The sequence below is a fragment of the Phyllobates terribilis genome, unplaced genomic scaffold (genome assembly GCF_046119375.1).
Source record: "Phyllobates terribilis strain yellow unplaced genomic scaffold, ASM4611937v1 Scaffold_8__6_contigs__length_399053987, whole genome shotgun sequence".
In the NCBI taxonomy this organism is placed as follows: domain Eukaryota; kingdom Metazoa; phylum Chordata; class Amphibia; order Anura; family Dendrobatidae; genus Phyllobates; species Phyllobates terribilis.
The window spans coordinates 304,247,405-304,260,927 of record NW_027362768.1 but is presented as its reverse complement, the minus strand read 5'-3'; the positions used below and the strand labels follow the sequence as shown (position 1 = coordinate 304,260,927).

Here is a 13,523-nt window from a genome sequence, read left to right as displayed (position 1 = left end):
CATATTTGTGGTATTGAGGTTGCTGACACTTTTCCCTCTTTTCACCTTCTGATTACACAGCTTGCATTTGACAAAGCAAATGTCATCTGCAACTGTGTCAAAAAAGGACCAGGCACTGCAAGTCTTGGGAGCGCCCGCTTTGGATTTTGGAAGAGCCATGCTCCTAATGGGTGCCAAAGTGGAGGCTACAGGCAACCAAGTCAGCCCCCTCCCTCTCCCTCCTTTTTGGGACGTTCGTGGAATCTCTTCCTCAGAGCTGCTCCCACCACCTTTCTGTCCCTGACGCCATGATGGGTCAAGGACCTTATCATCTACACCACCCTCTTCAAACAACTGCTCCTCCTGGGTAGTCTCGACAGCACAGTACGCACCAGAAAGTGGCACCTGAGTCTCATCATCAGATACGTACTGAGATGTGCTGCTGACCATAGGCACTGGCCCACCCGCCTCTTCAGATTCAGAGAGACAAAACGGTTGCGCATCACTGCATACTACCTCTTCTTCAGATTCTCGAATTCTGCTTGGCTGGCCCCCTCTTTCCAAACCAAGAGATTCAGAGAACAGAAGTAGAGATGGCTCCTGTCCAGGGCTCTCTGACTGCCTGGGCAATTTGGCAGGTGGTGAAGAGACAGATGGGTGCTCTTCAGTGCTCAGGACCTGAGAGGATCTGGAACTAATTGAAGTCGATGCGTTAGCTGCCATCCATCCGACAACGGCTTCAATTTGGTCCTCCCGCAGCAGTGGGGTACGGCTAGCTCCTACAAAGCTGCGCATAAAGGACTGTTCCCTGGTAAAACTGGGGGATGCTGAGTCACTGGTGCCCGCAGCAGGCACAGAATCCCCATGTCCTCTCCCTGCAGGTACAGAATCCTCACGTCCTCTCCCTGCTGAAACTCCATGCCCACGACCACGACCACATGCCTTACTCACTGCCTTCTTCATCTTGGTAGACTGATAAAGATAGGCAGAAAAGTACTAAGGGCTTAGTGTGCTTATTCCTGAACAGCTGCTAACAGGTATAAGAAACACTAATTTTATAAAGTGTGGACAAGACTTTAATATTAGCTAATGTGGCCTACACAACTGTAAAGTGGAGTGTTTGGTGAACTTTATTTAGGGTTTTTTGTCACAAAAAGACACTGGATGTGCCCAAAGATGTAATACCGATAGTATCACAAACTTTTTGTAGCTATTACAATGCAGGAAGGTAACCTACAATGCAATAGATGAGGCTACAAAAAATAGGCTAATACTAATCTGGCTGGGGCTGGAGGGGCACAATGCTGCAGAATGGCTCCTCTATCTACTCCTATATAGTGTGTTTGGAACCAATGTAGCTGAATATGGATGGAACCACCACACTAATAGGAGAAATCAGGAAAAATGATCAATTAGCAAAAAAGGACAATGTATGAGGCAGTGACGCACGCTGAGCGCACTACAACCAGACGTGGCTGAAGCACACACTACAGCGTGAGCTGCACTCTCACACAGAGACCTTGCAGACATGCATGAACAGTGCAGATGCAGAGCACTGTGCACTAACGCTGCAAGACAAAAAAAAAATTCTCTATCTACTCCTATATAGTGTGTTTGGAATAAATGTAGCTGAATACGGATGGAACCACGACACTAATAGGAGAAATCAGGAAAAATTATCAATTAGCAAAAAAGGACAATGTATGAGGCAGTGACGCACGCTGAGTGCACTACAACCAGACTTGGCTGAAGCACACACTACAGCGTGAGCTGCACTCACACACACAGACCTTGCAGACAGCGGTGAACAGCACAGAGAACTGTGCACTAGCGCTGCAAGGCACAGCGATTTATAAAGTAGCTTGGGTAAAGAAGAATAGAGCAAATAGGTAGCTAAAACTGTCCCTCAGAACAACAGCGTCCTATCCCTAACTGAATTCACAGCAGAGTGAGCTCAAAATGGCGGCGGCGGCTTTTATAGTGCATCATGACATCATTTCAGCAGCTAATCACAGCCATGCCATTAGTTAACATGCCTACATGCCTAACAGGATGTGCCCACACTTCTTAGGATCCTCATTGGCTAAATAAAATGAAACTGGCTCATTGCATTATGGGAACTTCCGATTCCGGTATACGATATTCTAAAAGTATCGGAATTAAGTATCGTAATTCCGATACCGCGAATATCGGCCGATACCCGATATTTCAGTATCGGAATGCTCAACACTAGTTACTGCTTCTCAACTACGATTACAAAATTTTCACTTTTCTGAGGTTCACAACTGGTTTGCTAATTACAAAGTGATTAGATAATTGCAAAGGCATTTTATCAAGCCATTCAAAAAATATCCTTTTAATTAGGGAGACAAAGCAGGTATAATGTATGAACGTGAAGAAGTTATTGTTTCTCTACTAGGATTAAAAATTATCCATTTTTTGGAGTTCATAACTGGTTTGCTAATCACAAAACTATTTGACAATTATAAAGGCTTTTTATCAAGCTGACCAAAAATGATCCCCTTTTTTTTTCTGGAGATAAAACAGGTGTACTGTTTTGAACATATAACATATAGAAGGTATTGTTTCTCAACTAGGAGTTGAAAAAAGTATTCTTTTTTGGGGTCCTCTACTAGCTTGCTATCAAACAATCCAAAAATTATCCCCTTTTTTAGGGAGACAAAACCGTAGTAATGTGTTCAAAGTGAAGAAGCTGTGACTCGTTTTCACCAAATCAAATATTAGCTTTAATTATTTCGCCAGCTGTTTCATGCTTGTGTACTGTCAAGAGAATACATTTCTCAGCATCAGTAATACTGTCTAGTACTATGAAGTGCAGTGAGTAGCCAGGAAATATGTGGCTGGTGTGACTGTGCAGTGACTGTTGTACGAAGTGCACAGTACAGAGTAGGCAAGGAGCTGTGTGGCAGTTTAGGTCAAGTAATAGCAGCCCAGGCATCAGCAGTACTAGAGTGTAGATGCAATGACGGACAGGGAGTAGATACACATCTGAGTGTGATTCATCAGCATTGGCTGTAGCAGAACAATGTAGAAGACAGTCAAGAGACAGTCAGACAGGTAGACAGATGGTATGGTATTTAAAGGGATTTTCTCACTAACAAAAGTTCATTTTAATCAATAGATCTTGGAATAATAATAATTTCCACAACTGGATGTGTTTAAGTAAGATGTTCCTGTGCTGAGATAATCTTATAAATGTGCCCCTGCTGTGTACTGTGTAATGGCTGTGTCTGACTGTGCACTAACATGGTCTAATCATACCACAGCTTTTGGGCAGGTGGGGAATCAAAAGAGAGTATATAAGCCTACAAATTTAATGGGCAGGTAGGAGCCAACACTAATTAAAAACACAATTCTCACAGACTCTCTTCAAAATATCACTCTAGAAAACATTATGAAAAGCTTTCTAAAAAAAGTGAAAGCTGTTATAGCTGCAAAGGGCGAACCAACTTCCTAATAATGCCGATGGATTTAGAATGGAATGTCATAAAAGCTCCTCTAGGTGTAATGGTGTCCTTCACGTTACCAATTTCTTGGTGCTTCTTCAAAAGACAGCCAGATATTTACAGGACACCACAGACCTTTTAAGAAAGCTATCTACAATAGGTCCTCTCCCTTAGAGTGCCATCTTAGCCACCATGGATGTGGAATCCCTATATTCAAACATCCCACATGAAGATGGATGAAGATGTCCCAAATATTTCTGTGGTCCAGGACACAACATCAACAATATGAAAGTATCTAGCTTTCTCTTTACATTTTGTTAATTGCTAAAAGTTAACTATTAACACTCCTATTTTTAAAACACTCTTACTTTGCAGTATTTTTTTCACACCTACCTAAACTTTTTGCACAGTGCTGTATATATATACCAGATTTTGAGCATTATAAGAAGCACCGGATTATAAGACGCACCCCAAATTTTGGGGAGGGAAATAGGAACCAAAGTTTTTTTAATAAAATGGTGGTGCATCTTTTAATCCACTCTTACGGTAGCTTACTGGGGGGGTGGCGGCTGTGGTGGAGAGGGGTCCCTGGAGGCAGGGTACCTGCTACAGGAAGTTTGCGGCGGAGAATAGAGTAGGGCAATGCTGTAGACCCCAGGCTGGGAAAAGGGGGTGTTTGGTGGTGCGATGCTGTGGGTCCGAGGCTGGTAAGAGAGGATGTTTGGCGGTGTGGAGGCTTCGCCAACATTTTGTGAAAGCCTGGAGCCCTCTGGAAAATGGCCACCTGAGCCGAAGTCTACCACATTGAAAACCATGGAAAGTGCGGGGGTTTCAGGCTTTCACAAAATGTCCCCGCACCACCGCACCTTCTACCATTTCCCACCAGCCTGGGTCCTGCAGCATTGCCCCACTCCTGCTGCCGCCATTGCTGTCTTCCTGCAGCAGCAACTCTAAAACCCCTCTCCATCACAGCTACATTTGGATTATAAGACGCACCCCCTTTTTCCTCCCAAATTTGGGGAAACAAAAGTGCATCTTATATTCTGAAAAATACGGTATTTACATATATATATAGTTTTGTATTGGCATATATGGTTAGCAATTTAATAATCTCAGAACACAATATACTAGCACTGACGATTAATGTGTTCTAAATGAGACTGCCCGAGTTTGACAGTTCAAATTGCCTATGTGGAAATATCTTTAGAACCATTCTTATTGTGGCACAAAGACTGTACGATCTCCCCTTCCTCCTGCAATTATAAAGCTTTTTTCTCATACATCTCTCCACTTTCTTTTTCACTTTCCGCTAGATTTACTCCATGCTCCGACAAGCAAGGCTAAAATCCAACATTCTATTATCATCTATTGTATTACGTATTCTTCTTGCACGCTGAGGAAACAATCAAATTCCAATCAATTCTTATCTGTGACTTGTCTGAAATCTCCCAGTAGTCCATTGTGAGTGAGCCCAAAGGGCAAAACATGTACCTAATAATATCTACTCATCGTAAACTAGCAGCCTGTGCATCATGGTGCTTGAAACTGTGGCTTTATAACGCTGAAGGCCCTATGACTATTTATTTTTGAAGAGTAAGGATCTGTGCACATTTATATGTTGGAGATATAACTCTATAAGCCATACAGTAAGGATGAATACTGTGATTACCTATACAGGAAAAAAAAGAATGTTGGTGCATGCCACCCCATAAAAAGCCTAAAAGGAATCTTTTCTGGCCTCCATTGGAAGAATAGGAGCCTACAGCTATGTTGAGTTGTAACCTAACAAATTCCATAACACAATCATAGGCATCACTTTTGCTTTTCTGGTGAAAAATGGTCATTTAAATATATATTTATTAGATAATTATAGACCAGCATTCAAGGCATATTAACATCCCCCAGGATGTATAAAAAACTATTCTACCTTAGATTTTAGTTATTTATGTACATGGCTGGACAAATTCTACTCCACTATTTATTCAAATCTTTCTGCTCCCCTTTGTAATAAGGTATGTCATCCTTAACCTTCAAGAAGGCATGCGCCAGGAGAAAAGGAGCGCACATATTACTACATCATTTGTAAACTGCAAGAACATGCTGTAAATTTTAGCTTATAAAGTTCAAGAGTCAGGACAAAATGGCTGTTGAAACCAAGCACAGGACTTGGTGTAGAATTGGTGTGGCCAAACAGTTTGGTACACTTTCCCACATACTTGTTATCCATCTATCTCTGACTTCCTTTGATTCCTGTAAAACCATATAAAATCAGGGCTACCTATTCTGGAAGTGTAGATTAAGATCATGCAAATGAGGAAAAAGTACTATGGTAGATCTGAAGCCTCTGTCACTCCAGCTCTATTCCCCATGCAGCTCTGCCTCCTCCTGCTTGACTGACAACCTCTATGCTGTGTGACTTCAGACAAAGGAGCAATCAGTTAAGCAGGAGGAGGCAGCGTTGAGTTGGAAATAGAGCTGGAGTGACAAAGGCTTCAGATCTACCATAGCCATTTGCATATAATTTCAAAGTCTGTTTTTTTAGTAATGGAAGAATGGACTTTCTAGGTAAAGATATTGCTGGACTTGCCTTCAAAAGAGCTTCATGTGCATATAAATAGTTTAGGGTGTGAAATCCTGCTGACAAATTCCCTTGCCAGTATTACTGGTGGTTGAAATAGTAAAAAGGTTAATGCAAAATTCCTGTTTTAACTGTCACACACTTAACTATTGCATTGGGAGAGCAATTCATAAGCAACCTGTCTGGTTACAAAGTTAATAGTTTCAAGTAATCTTGCACAGCTAGGTCTTTATTTTATTAGCCTAACTAAGTTCCAGTCAGTAGGTCAGATTTAGCAGCATTGCATATAACATAGAGTTGCATAAATACTTTCCAAAGCACAATCACTATTAGTTCGGTAAGATCAATTAGTTTTCTACATTTACTCTGCAGGGTGATCCAGTGACTGTCATATTTTTCTCTTATTTTATATACTGGAAAAGAGTAAATATTTTAAAGGGAACCTGTCACCTGCGAAAGTGCTATTACCTGCAGATATAGGGTTAACCTGCTGGTAATTAGAGTTTAAATTCTGGGAATGCCTTACTGAAAATGTGGCTTCTGGGAAGAAATTAACTTCTATCCTCCCAGGAGCTGGTCACTTTCAGTCAAAGGAACGTGTGCGGAGGGATTACAGTCACTGCTCCCCAGCACTTTGATTGACAGCCTGCTGTGCAGTTTTTATGTGCAGCATGTATATGCAGAGAAAGCTGTACTCACAGTAACGTGAGTGATGACTGCAATCGCTCCGTGCATCGCCCCTATGACTGCAAGTAAGCAGCTACTGAGCAGATATAAATTAACTTCCTCCCAGTAGCCATGCCTTCAGTAAGACGGACAGACAGTGTTTTAATGCTGTTTACCTGCAGGTTAACGCTATGGCCCCTATTCATCATTTTTAGGTTTTTTTTTAGAAGCACTCCCATCAAAATTTTTAACAACTAATATATTGCAGTCATCATATTATATAGCACTTACAATTGCTCATTTTGCTCTTCTACTCAGTTACTTTTTCTCTTTTCCATTACGTCTATGACATCACATGATTAAAAACTGACTGGCTGAATCCTTCTAAGCTCTATATATAAATAGAAGGGCTCTTTTCTTTGCATGAATTATCATTAGAACTACAATTCTACCTCACTACAAAGCCACTGGCAGGGAGAAGCAGCTGGATTAGGAATTAATGAGGTTGTGGAGCTGGGCTGCCAGGAACTTTTGTAGTGATGTAGAGTTGTAGTTCTAATGTTGACTCATGAAGGGAAAAGAGACTTCCTTTTTCTAGAGCTTAGAAGGATTCAGCTAGTCTATTTTTCATCACATGATGGCAAAGACCTAATGGAAGAGAAAAATTACCTGGGTCAAAGAGCATAATGAGCAATTGTAAGTACACAGTGTTGTATAATATATGATGACTGCAATATATTAAGAGGATAAAAACTTTGATGGGGGTGCTGCTTTAAAGTCACTTTCCTTTTATGTCTTGTGGTATTATTTGCCTTTTGTGGCACCAAAATCATCACAATGGTGCAAGCGATTCATAAATTTGGCGCAAAGTCAAAAAATTTTTTTTTCTCCTATCTTGAAGTGCTTTTGTGACCTTTAGCACCACAATGACCTTTAGCACCACAATTCGAATTTTTTTTGGCATATTCAGAAATACACCAGGGGCATCTGGAGTGAAATTGCACAGAATTTTGTGACTTTTTAAAAAGTCACAAATGATGATTACCGGAAAATATCTGGAATCGCTAACTCCGCCTACAAAATGGAAAACAAACAAAAAACAGGCGAGCACATGTAAAACAGACTTCGAAAAAGGCGCAAATAGAATAAAGAATTGGGTGAAAAAAAATCAGCACAAACACACAAAACTAAACAAAAAACAGGCTCAAAGGCAATGATGAATCGGGGTCCATATCTGAAGGTAAATAGCATTTTTGAACATGACAAGTTCCCTTTAAAGATTTCCTTTCATTCCATGAATTTGGACAAGCTTGAATCGCTGCAAATCTCAAACCTGGAGAATCGATTCTTCCAACTCCAGATTAATAAAATGATGAAGGAAAAAGGAAAATGGAGGTTATTCATTGTGAATCTGACATAGTGTGAAAGTGAGAAAAATGATGTGGTCAGGTAGAAGGTAGAAGACCTGTGTTCATGAAGGAATGGGGCAATGTATTTGTTTAAGATGTGTTCAGTTAGTTCCTAGAGGTAATGTCCATCTAAAATCTGGTGAAAATGAGAAAGAATTACTAATTATATTTTAGTGCAAATCATACCAGCTGGACATGAGATAGAAGATCACTAAAAGAATCCTGGTCATATTTAATAAATCAATAGTACACAAAAAATAGGAAACTTTCTTAAATATCTTAATACAGAAATCTACTTCTTTTTCTTCATGGACTGATCATTAATTCTCAAAATTCTTAATTCACAGGCATCCAAGGGGTAAGTCATGTGACAAGGCTTGTTAGAGAGTTGATATTGACTATTAGGATTGCTACTTCCTATAGGTGACACTAGAGTTTTAGACCTTTTCCTCTTTAAAGAGACAATTTGCATATTTCCCAGAGGAGCATTGAGGCTTAAAAGTCTCCTCACCTTAATATTTTTAACAAGCTACTCTCCGCAAGGAGAAATGTTACCCCTTGGAACCCGGTCAGATGCCTCTAACCCAGGCTAACCAGATCTCATACTTTGTACTGATGAGGAGCAGTTCCCCAAAACACAGTGTCTGCAAATTGAGATTCCAGTTCTGTATTTTATCCTAAGTCATATGAGAAGGCTCATTAAAGAGTCGATATTGACTTTTAGGATTGCTACTTCCTATAGGTGGCACTATTTTCACAGGTAAAATGTGTTGTCAGTGAATACAGATTTTCCCATTACTGAGATAGGAGATGACAGTTGGTGCTCATAATGTTCTATGGAGAAGTTGCAGCAGAATGTTTTTGTCTGCCTCTAGCCTAGCTCCTCCCCTCTCCATAGAATTTCAAAAGCACCAACTATTATCTCCTATCTCAGTAATGGGAAAATCTGTATTCACTCAATATGGATTTTACAAATGAACTGAGAGTGAAAGATCAGTCCAGGAGAGAAAAGAATCAGATTTCTTTCTCTGATAAGATATATAACAAAGTTGATAATTTTTGTGTACTATTAATTTATGAAATAATAATTAAAAAGATGGCTACACTTTAAAATTACTTTTCAGTGAGAAGGCTGTAATTGAGCAGGTCATCTCTGTTCATTTATTTAAGTCTTGATAAAAAAGCACTCCCATCAAAGTTTTTATTCTCTTAATATATTGCAGTCATCATAATATATAGCACTGTGCACTTACAATTGTTCATTTTGCCTTTTACCCAGCTAATTCTTCTCTTTTCCATTAGGTCTATGACATCACATGATTAAAAACTGACTAGCTGAATCCTACTTAGCTCTATGTAGAAACAGGAGGCCAATTTTCTCTGCATGAGTCATCACTGCACAAGTGCCTGGAAGGGGGAGGCGCTGGGTCAGGAGTTGAAGAAGGGAATGATAAATGTAGGGAAAAGAGACTTCCTATTTCTATACAGAACAGAGAAAAGAGAAGAATTAATTGGGTAGAAAGGAAAAATGAGCAATTGTAAGTACACAGTGCTATATAATATGATGACTGCAAAATATTAAAAGGACAAAACTTTTGATGGGAGGAGGAGGAGTGCTTCTTTAAATTCATTTGCATAAAGATAGTTTAGGATCTGTGCACCCTTCAGGTACTATTCCTTATAATTGATTCTAAAAATATGATGAATAGAGATTATGGCCTCATGTGCATGGGAGAATGATGGGCGCAGAGTCTGTGTGGTGCCACACACTGTCTTTACAGCTTTACGCACTGTAGGCTCTCCATGTGCCATTGGTTGTGTCTCTCTATGGCACAATATTATTCTATACAGAGGTATTTATACACTATCCAATGAAGCATGCCATTTTCGGCTTCTAACAAATGAAGTCTACATATAAAAGCTGAGCCAAAGGAGCACCGTGGTCGCATAGACTTCTATAAGTGCTATGTTTGCTGTATTACAGCTCCACATAACTTAAAGTTTATATAGTGCTTTTATAAGACCGTGTGCATGTGTATGATTTAAGTCAATGATATAAACATTTTATTAATTAGAGATGAGTGAATACATTTGAGTGGAATTACATTCTACTAGAATTTTATGAAAATCTGCATTCGTCAAAATGCACATTTTTATAATTCGCTTTCGCACAATTCAGTAATATGGCGGCCGTTGGCTGAACCATACCTGGCCATCAATATGTAAAAAAATTAATAAAAAACTTATACCCATGTTATTGCTCACTTCTCCGGCCTCTCCTCTCCTCTCCGTCACATCTCCCATCCAGTCCTCGCCACATCTTCAGATCGCTGCCGCTCGCGTTGAATTCCCCGGGACCAAGTGTGTTCTGCGCATCCGTGATCGAGGTCATAGCTCATACCATGATATCATGACGCCATGACCTTTAGCACGTGTTTTCTCAGAACCCTCCCGGGTTTCATCAAAAGAGAAATTCCGGCCCAGGGGAAGTCAACGCGATCTGAAGATGTGACGAGAACCGAATGGGCGACAGTGAAGAGCAGAGGGGTGAGTAAGGTGAGTGCTAAGGTGAGTATAAGTATTTGATTTATTTTTTACATCATACATTTATAATATTATGTGGACTGGAGAGACCCACAGAGCATAATAAGGGATGTTAAATTCACGGATAATAACTTCTCCACAAATCGAAATTCTGGGAAAAACCTGCACAAACAGTCAAATTAATATTTTTCTTGATCCACTCAGCTCTAGTATTAATGCAATACTGTACATAAATGTTGAAGATGAGCTAATCCGCCAAAATTAGAATTTGCCAGTTTCATTGCAAATCAGGCAGGAAATTCGATTCACATCTAATTTCTTCAATGCAAGTCAAATGAGCCACGATTGCAATAAAAAAAGAGCCGTTCATTATACTCTGTGGTCTCCCGACCCAAAGTCATTATAAATGGATCGATAACATTTCATACTCACATATCTGCTACAGCTCTCCACCGCTCCTCTGCTGGATTCCAGGGGCCACCTCCAGCATTGTCTCATCTTCACTTTGCTGGTACTTCTGGTGCTGCCTCGGGCTCAATGTGCATTCTAATGTAATGAAATCATTACTTGTGTCACTCCACGCGGAGACCTGGGACTGAGCCAGTGAAGAGGAGACCAGGGCCGCGATGGAGCAGAGCCCAGGAAGCCAGCAGAGGAGCAGTGGAGAACTTTGGCAGCAACCATATTACTACAGCCCATATGAATCCAGTAACATAGTGTTCGTCTGGCTGCCATTTTGCTGCATACACACAAATCAAATTTCCCTAAATTTGTATTCTCTAGAATCCTTGAATTTTGGGAAATTCTAAATGAATTTGATTTGTTTAGAATTGATTTGCTTATCCTTCGTAAATGTATAATGTTTAGGCATCTATCCAGCAAAAAAAATGGAAACAATCCACTATCAATCCATCTATTCATTATCAATCAATCAATCAATCAAACTATCTATTTATCTATCTATCTAAAATAAGAAAAACAGGCAGCACTCCAAAATCAAAAGTGAAAAAGTGGACTTTATTAGCCCATATTGTGGGGCAATGTTTCGGTTGTGAACATGAATTATGTACTTTGCAAAGCGGATAATTGTTTGAGAGGTTTTGCACCCAGAACAATATATAAAGTGCTGTTCCATTTTTTTCTAATTTATCTATCTCATATTTATATATCCATCTATCTATCTATCTATCTATCTATCTATCTATCTATCTATCTATCTATCTATCTATCTATCTATCTATCTATCCACCCATCTATTCATCTATCTATCTATCTATCTATCCACCCATCTATTCATCTATCTATCTATCTATCTATCTATCTATCTATCTATCTATCTATCTATCTATTATCTATCATCTATCTATTTATCTATCTATCTATCTATCTATTATCTATCATCTATCTATCTATGTATCTATCTATCTATCTATCTATCTATCCACCCATCTATTCATCTATCTATCTATCTATCTATCTATCTATTATCTATCTATCTATCTATCTATCTGTCCATCTATCTATCTATCTATTATCTATCTATCCACCCATCTATTCATCTATCTATCTATCTATCTATCTATCTATCTATCTATCTATCTATCTATCTATCTATTATCTATCATCTATCTATTTATCTATCTATCTATTATCTATCTATCTATCTATCCATCTATCTATGTATTATCTATCTATCTATCCATCTATTCATCTATCTATCTATCTATCTATCTATCTATCTCTCCACCTATCTAATCATCTATCTAAGCAAAAAAATAGGATGCAGCACACCATTCAGAGTGAAATAAAGGTGCTGTGTAATAGCCCATCAAGGCGACATTTCGGTTCAGTAGTGAGAACCTTTCGCAAGCCATGAAAAAGGTTCTCACTAAAGAACCGAAACGTCGCTATGACGGGCTATTACACAGCACCTTTATTTCACTCTGAATGGTGTTCTGCATCCTATTTTTTTATTTATATTGAAGGTTGGTCTGTACTGGGGAGGCTCTGCACCCAATTACTAGGTGCTAGTGCTGCTTCTATTTTGTTTTTTCTAATCATCTATCTATTTATCATCTATCAATCTATCATCAATCTATTATCTATCTATTATTTATCTGTCTACCTACTATCTTATCTATCTATTATCTATCTATATATTCATCTATCTATCTATGTTCTATCTATCTACTGTATCTAAAAAGAACAGTAAAGTTCTTTTTACATATTACTATAGGATGTGGGAACTGCCTCCTGTTTGACCTTGCACTCCCCCCATTTAACCAGCAGGTGATGTATATTCTACTCTACCAGCCAATTTAAATTGTAGGTGTTTCAGTCCAGAAGCGACATGTTCTGTCCAGAGTTATTGGCTTGTAGCCCAACAGAGGCATGTAGGCAGAGTAGTACCCATCAGACGGGACGTCACCTTGCAGCGGTTGATGGGCACACATGAATTGGCCAATTTATGCGCTAAGAACCTCCATTTTTTGTAACTAAAGTTCATTGAGTAATAACACAGTTTAAATCAAACGTTTTTATTGTCTTTATGTATTTTGGCCATAATGGAGTGCTGCTGCGCTTTCTTTTTATCTATCTATCTATCTATCTATCTATCTATCTATCTATTTATCTATCTATCTATCTATCTATCTATCTATCTGTCTATCTTTCTTTCTGTCATAAACAATAATCTTGCTGTGGTCCTCACTTGTCACATACTATTAGGCTATGTGCCCACGTTGCGGACCTGAAGCATATTTTTTACGCTTCTCCCTGGCGGGAAAATCGCATGCGGATATTACATGCGGTTTTCCCGCCAGGTAGAAGCGTTTGTGAGGCGTCTTTGCATGCATTTCCGCATGCGGGTTATCAAGCACT

General features: G+C 39.3%; 1 long non-coding RNA gene across 1 annotated transcript in view; it reads right to left on the bottom strand.

Annotated features, from left to right (window-relative positions):
* Positions 1–13,523, bottom strand: part of LOC141157369 (uncharacterized) — a 101,297-nt gene that overhangs the window by 85,060 nt on the left and 2,714 nt on the right. The window lies entirely within an intron of this gene.